This window comes from Lathyrus oleraceus, chromosome 6 (assembly GCF_024323335.1).
Source record: "Lathyrus oleraceus cultivar Zhongwan6 chromosome 6, CAAS_Psat_ZW6_1.0, whole genome shotgun sequence".
Taxonomy (NCBI): Eukaryota; Viridiplantae; Streptophyta; class Magnoliopsida; order Fabales; family Fabaceae; genus Lathyrus; species Lathyrus oleraceus.
Window position 1 is genome coordinate 372,220,368 of NC_066584.1, and position 8,291 is coordinate 372,228,658.

Below are 8,291 nucleotides of genomic sequence, written 5' to 3' on the forward strand. Positions count from 1 at the left end.
ATGTACCTTCTCAACTGAGACACATGAAAAACTTCATGCAAATTCGCAAGTGACGGCGGTAAAGCGATACGATAGGCTACCTCTCCTATCCTCTCTAGAATCTGATAAGGACCAATAAATCGAGGTGTCAACTTCCTTGACTTCAAAGCTCGACCAACCCCAGTTATCGGAGTAACACGAAGAAACACATGATCTCCCTCTTGAAACTCAAGTGACTTCCTCCTCTTATCATGATAACTCTTCTGACGACTCTGAGCAATTCTCATCTTCTCCTGAATCATCTTAATCTTTTCCGTAGTTTGTTGAACAATCTCCGGTCCAACCACAACACTCTCACCGGACTCATACCAACATAAAGGTGTCCGACATCTTCTACCATACAAAGCTTCAAACGGCGCCATACCAATGCTCGAATGAAAACTATTGTTGTAGGTAAACTCAATCAAAGGTAAATAACAATCCCAAGTAACTCCCTTTCCAAAACACAAGCTCTCAAAAGATCCTCTAATGACTGAATCGTCCTCTCAGTCTGACCATCAGTCTGCGGATGATATGCAGAACTCAATCTCAGCTTAGTTCCCAAAGCCCTCTGCAAACCTTCCCAGAACTTCGATGTAAATCTAGGATCTCTGTCCGAAACAATACTCGACGGAATACCATGCAAACTTACTATCTTCTCAATATACAACTCAGCTAATCTCTCTAACGGATAATCCATTCTAATCGGAATGAAATGAGCCGATTTCGTCAATCTATCAACAATCACCCAAATAGCTTCAAAACTCTTACTTGTCCTCGGTAAACCAGAAACAAAATCCATACTGATACTATCCCACTTCCACGCTGGAATAGCCAACGGTTGCATTAGCCCAGACGGCTTCTGATGCTCAATCTTTGACTTCTGACAAGTTAGGCACGCATACACGAAACGAGCCACATCTTCTTTCATTCCGGGCCACCAAAATATTTTCTTTAAATCCTGATACATTTTAGTAGCTCCTGGATGAATACTCAAACTGCTTCTATGACCCTCTTCTAGAATGCTTCTCTTCAAAATCGCATCATCAGGAATACAAATTCTTTCCCCCAATTTCAACACACCTCTCGCATCCATCTTAAAGTCACTCTTCTCTGATTGACCACAACGATTAAGGATATCTACTAATTTCACATCCAATGTCTGTGCCTCTCGGATACTATCCATAAAATCATTATTAATCTTTAGCATTCCTAGCATTACACTCTGCGGGGTTACTTCGCAAACCAAACTCATATCACGAAATTGCTCAATTAATTCCAACTCCTTAATCATCATTGCTGACACATGCAAGGTCTTTCTACTTAAAGCATCGGCCACCACATTTGCTTTTCCTGGATGATAATTCAACCCGAAATCATAATCCTTAAGCAATTCTAACCACCTACGTTGTCTCATGTTCAGCTCTTTCTGATCAAATAGATACTTTAAACTTTTATGATCGCTGAAAACTTCAAATCTGGAACCATAAAGGTAATGCCTCCAGATTTTTAGCACAAACACAGCAGCAAGTTCAAGATCATGCGTAGGATAGTTCTTTTCATGAATTCTTAACTGTCGCGACGCATAAGCAATTACTTTATTATTTTGCATGAGCACACCTCCTAAACCCATCAATGAAGCATCACAGTAGATTATAAACGGTTCCTCCGGATTTGGCAAAGTCAAAACCGGCGCCGACGTCAACCTCCTTTTTAATTCATTAAAACTTTCTTCGCACTGAACATCCCACACGAAAGCTTTACCTTTACCAGTTAGTTTAGTTAACGGAAGTGCTAACTTAGAAAATCCTTCAATAAACCTTCTATAATATCCAGCTAATCCCAAAAAGCTTCTAATTTCGGTAGCCGACTTAGGGGTCTCCCATTGCAAAACAGCTTCGACCTTGGAAGGATCTACAGCAATACCTTTTCCTGAAATTACATGGCCGAGAAAACTGACTTCTCTTAACCAAAACTCACACTTGGACAGCTTCGCATACAATTTCTTATCTTTCAAAACATCCAACACTAATCTCAAATGTTCCTTGTGCTCTTCTTCGGACTTAGTGTAAATCAAAATATCATCAATAAATACTACCACAAAATGATCCAGATAAGTATGGAAAATACGATTCATGTATTCCATAAATACTCCCGGCGCATTAGTAACACCGAAAGGCATCACAGAATACTCATAATGTCCATACCGAGTTCTGAACGCTGTCTTCTGGATGTCTTCATCTTTCACCTTGATCTGATGATAGCCCGATCTCAAATCAATTTACTAACACACACAAGCACCCACTAATTGATCCATCAAATCATCTATTCTCGGTAGTGGATACTTATTCTTGATCGTTACTTTATTCAATTGTCTATAATCAATACAAAGCCTCATACTACCATCTTTTTTCTTTACTAGCAACACTGGAGCTCCCCACGGTGACACACTTGGTCTTATAAACTTCTTCTCAAGTAAGTCTTCCAATTGCTTCTTTAATTCATACAATTCCGATGCCGACATTCTATACGGTGCCATCGAAATAGGCCTAGTACCAGGTACCAGATCAATAGTAAATTCAACTTCCCTCTCTGGCGGCACACTAGGAATTTCATCAGGAAAAACTTCAGGGAATTCTTTCACCACTAACAGTTCCTCAATCTTAGCTTTACTCTCAACCGACAACGTCGCCATCAAAGAAAACATCTGAGCCCCCTCTTTCATCAATTTTCGCAATTCTCCGAAAGGTAATAAGTCAACTCCTTCCTCTTCAGGAGTGGAAAACCTTACCGACTTATGATGACAATTTATATGAACATAATTATACTCTAACCAGTTCATACCAAGAATTACATCCATCCCATCCAACGGCAAACATACTAAATCAACATAGAAATCTCTATCGAAGATCGACAAAGGACATTTTAAACATACCAAAGAAGTAGTTATTGATCCCTTAGCTGGGGTCTCAACAATCAATTCACCATCCAAAGCGGACAATTTTAAACCCAGTCTTCGAGCACAGTTAGCAGAAATAAAACAGTGTGTAGCACCGATATCAATAATAGTAATTAAAGGAGTACCATTTATGAAACATGTACCTCGGATAAGTCTGTCCTCACTGGAGGTTTGAGTTCCGGTCAATGCGAACACTTTTCCAGTTTGAGATTTCTTTGGCTTCTGACACTGACTTCCAATATGCCCCTCTTCGCCACAATTAAAACAAATCATTTCCTTGTGCTTGCAATCAGCTATTGCATGGCCAGTCTTACCACAGCGAAAACACCTCTTTACTTCAGCAGTGCATACATTACTCTTATGACCAGCCTGACCACATTAGAAACAAACTATACCAGCAGGATCACCTCCCCTACTAGTCCTCTGAGCCGGAGCAGCTCCTTGTTTCCCTTTTCCCACTGGGGCATCATACGGCTTGCCACGGTTTTGATGTTGCTTGCCCTTGCGGTCACTGACAATCTTGTAATGAGCATTATTGTCTTCTTCAAATATCCTGCAGCTATCAACCAATTCAGTAAAAATGCGTATCTTCTGATACCCAACAGCCTTCTTAATTTCAGAGCGCAGTCCGTTTTCAAACTTGATGCACTTTGAAAACTCAGCACCAGCACCAGTGTAATGAGGATAAAATTTGGACAGCTCCACAAATTTTGCAGCATAATCAGTGACAGACATGTTTCCTTGCTTCAGTTCAAGGAACTCAATTTCTTTCTTACCACGGACATCTTCCGGATAATACTTTCTCATGAATTCCCTACGGAATACATCCCAAGTAATGACTTCACCTGCCACGGTCAACCTCTCGTGTGTCTCTAGCCACCAGTCATCAGCTTCGACTGCTAGCATGTGAGTACCATACCGAACCTTCTGAGCTGGAGTGCAATCCATAACACGGAAGATTCTCTCGATCTCTTTCAACCATCCCAAGGCTGCATCTGGATCATGCTTCCCTTTAAACACCGGCGGATTCTCTCTTTGAAAAGTAGCCAAGCTACGTGATCCAGCATCTCCACCAGCATTTGGCAAGTTCTGCACAGCTTGTGCCATTGCTTGCATTGCGGCAGCCATTGCAGCATCATCCTTCCAGCCATTCCAACTTATCAATACAACACAACTTAAAAGTTAGATTAGTAACAATACACAATTGTTACACAGTAACGACACGACAACTGGCCGGACAGACCGACCTGCTCTGATACCACTAATGTAACACCCTTCTAAAATACCCCGAGTATATAATTAAAATAACAACATATCAATCAGAGTAAATATGCAATCAAGGGTGTCACACGACTACTTCACACCATAATAACTGTCATGCTCTTTATTTAATCAAAATAACATTTTTGCATAATTCGCAGCGGATAGAAATCAAATCAACCAATCAAAACATATAATATATTACATGTAAATTGGTTCACAACCAACAATAAAACAATTAAAGACATCCCGTCCCGATGTTACATCTATCAGAGCATGACCCACTAAGGAGACTACACTAGACTCCAAGCACTAGCTTCTACTCAATCACTGCTCGTTACCTGAAAAATAGTTGTAAGGGTGAGTTCCTCAATCGATATAATAAGCATTATAAAATATCATGCAATGTTAAGTAATTTAACACGTTTCATCACCCAAATCAGGTTACACATTCAGCAACGGCAATATCAACTCAATCATACTCAACATCAACACAACACACAACACACATATAATACTGGAATACATCCATTCATATTATATTCCATACAACAAACCAACAAAATGCAACTCTAATGAGACTCGACTCGTCATGCATGTGGTACCATTCGGAGTAAAACTCCCAACTTAAAATCATTGCCATTTTATTGGGCATCAAGGCATAAGCCTTCAACTTTCAACTTTTGCCAATCCAGGCCAACGTGGTGTGAGCAAAGCTCCGACTTAATGCATATGAATTTACATGACATACACGACTTAAAATTTCGACAACATGATAATATAATAGCAACACAACAATGGTTTCAACATAAGCAACTTATAATCAACTTTGGCTCACCAAGCCTACAACTCAGTATCTTTAACAACTTTCCGTACACGGAACAACTCAGCAACATACTTGTATCGACACTTCATAACATAAACTCAACAAAAATTACTCATCACAATTAACGATAATATCACCCGACTCACCCCGACGAATTCCATTAAATTCTGAGCAAAATTCGATTTATCACTTTTCCAACAGTGTTAACCGGTTAACGCCCTGGGTTAACCGGTTAACGCAGGACAGAACACGCTTTCTGGCCATTTACAACAGTGTTAACCGGTTAACGCCCTGGGTTAACCGGTTAACGCAGAGAGAACAACAATTTTCACAAATTACAACAGTGTTAACCGGTTAACACCCTGGGTTAACCGGTTAACGCAAGACAGAAAGCTGTTCCTGCGCTAACACGAAGCAGAATGCAGAATTCTCCGTATTTTCCGCCGTTGGAGGACTTCTGGACCTCCGATTCCAATTCCGTAAGAAGCGATACGTTCGGAAAATCATAATACACTCAAATACAGATTTAAGTGCAACTTTAACACACTTATCCAACATAATTTCTCAGCATTCAACATCCCAATTAGGGCCAACTCAACGGTTTATCACTACCCATTACATGTTAATCTATAATACCCATTAAACGACGATAAACCCCCTTACCTGATTAATCCGGCAAATCTTTGAGCTCCAAGCTTTTCTCTTCTCCAACCTTTGCCCTTGCTCTTCCTCTTTGCCCTTTCTCCACTTTCCACTTTTCAGCCGCTTCTCTGTTTCACGTAGAACTCTTTTTACCAAATGGGATTCCTTTTCCTTATTTCACACTTATATAATTTTCCAATTTATATTATTATCCCAATAATAATAATTCGATAATTCCAATAATAATAATAATAATAATCCAATTATCTAATTAAATTAATAAATATATTATTAACTTAATTTAATAATTATCGTATTATTATCGGGGTGTTACAGGGCACCCTTCCTAGTGGCGCCTATGTTTTGATTTGTGGCGCCTAGGGAATGGGCGCCTAGGATTGGAATCTTAGGGCACATTAGAGCACAGAACTCAGATTCTTTGATTCCCTGGCTATTGAGTATTCTTTTCACTCTTTCCTCTGTGTGCTAGATTCCTTCAACTGCATGTATTCTTTTCACTATTTTCTCTGCGTGTTGGATTCCTTCAACTGCATGTATGGTCAAGTCTGTACAGACAATTATCAATTTATCAATGCATTGGCCAACTATTTATGTTGTGCAGTTGAACAACTTAGCAATGCATTCAGTTTCAATTCCATTCAACACAATGTCTTCCACACAACATTATATGATCAGTGCACATGTTGAAGGTGAAATATTTGATCATCAGTTGTTCGGTTTTTTGTTTTCGAGACACACAGGTGACTCGGTTTACAATAAATCGGCGATCAAAATTTTCACACCTAAAACAAAGAATAGAAAAGAAATTGCAGTGCAATAATGTGGGTCAGATCATCTATAAAAATCCAGTTTGTTTTGCAGAAAACCAGGTAAAATTTTATTAGAAGAAGATTCGAGATGATGATGATGTTCAACATATGTTTGGCAGTCACGAACAATCCGGTTACAACGATATAGAGTTGTATATATTACCACATCAACAACAGGAGTCTCAGTACATTGATCAGTCACAAGTGTTTTGTGAGACTGATGGCGAACAAACTGAGGTGAATGTTCTAGACGATGAAGAAGAGGAACCTGAGATCATCGTTGATTCGATGGTGAACACTGAAGAGGAAGAGGAGCCAATACTAGCAGGTCATGTATATTGCCCACCCAACACATGACAATGTTAAATTTGGGTTCAGATGAACCTTCGGGAGATGTATGGTACAATCCTTACGTGCAAATGCAAGGATCTCTGAAACAAGAAGACACATTTCGCACAAAAGAGGAATGTGTAAAAGCCATCAAAAAATTCCACATGGAACTATCAGCAAATTTCAGAGTTGACAGAACTGACGCATTGAGGTATAAAGTTTATTGTCCGAATGAGCACTGCCTTTTTAAGTTGTCAGCTTCGTACCGGAAGAGGAAAGAGTCTTGGGAGATTGGATCAATGGGTCCAGATCACACATGCATGCTGACAAACCCAATGCAGGATCATCATAAATTAAGCTCTAAACTAATATGCGATGAAATATTGTCTGTCATTGGCGATAATCCGTCTTTAAAGGTGAGTACAATAATCTCACATATTAGGGTAGAGTACAACTACACACCATCATATAGGAAGGCATGGATAGCTAGAACAAAAGCTGTTGAAAAAGTGTTTGGCAATTGGGAGGAATCTTACAAACAACTTCCAAAATACATGTTCGCTCTAAAACACTATGCTCCCGGTACAATTTTCAAGATGGAAACATTGCCCACATATACACCAGATGGTACGTGTGCTGTTGGAAATAGAATATTTCACCGTCTATTTTGGGCGTATCAACCGTGTATCATAGGTTTTTCTTTCTGTAAACCAATTATACAAATTGATGGTACATGGTTGTATGGAAAATACAAAGGAACGTTACTGATGGCAGTGGCACAAGATGGGAACAACAATATTTTTCTGATCGCCTTTGCCTTAGTTGAAGGGGAGACTGCTGAGGGATGGAGTTTTTTCCTAAGAAATCTCCGATTGCACGTTGCACCTCAGCCTAACTTGTGTTTGATCTCTGATAGACACCCCTCAATCATCAGTGCATATAATAACATTGACAATGGCTGGCAAAATCCTCATTCGACGCATGTGTTTTGTATTAGACATATTGCTCAGAATTTCATGCGAGAAATCAAAGATAAGACGTTGCGTAAGAATGTTGTCAATGCAGGTTACGCATTAACAGAACCTTCTTTCAAACACTACCACGAGGAAATAAGATTTCGTCGAACGAAGATGCGGTCCGGTGGATCGATAGTATTCCGTTGGAGAAGTGGACTAGGGCATACGACGGCGGACAACGTTAGGGCCACATGACAACAAATCTTGTGGAATCAATGAACTCTGTCTTCAACGGAATTCGTAACCTACCAATAACCGCTTTGGTGCAAGCTACATATTTCAGGCTAGGGGCGTTGTTTGAAACCAGACGCTCAAAATGGAGTTCTGTGTTGCAATCTGGACAGTTGTTCAGTGATGCTTCAATGAAATTCATCAGACATGAAGCTGCCAAAGCAAACACACACGTGGTT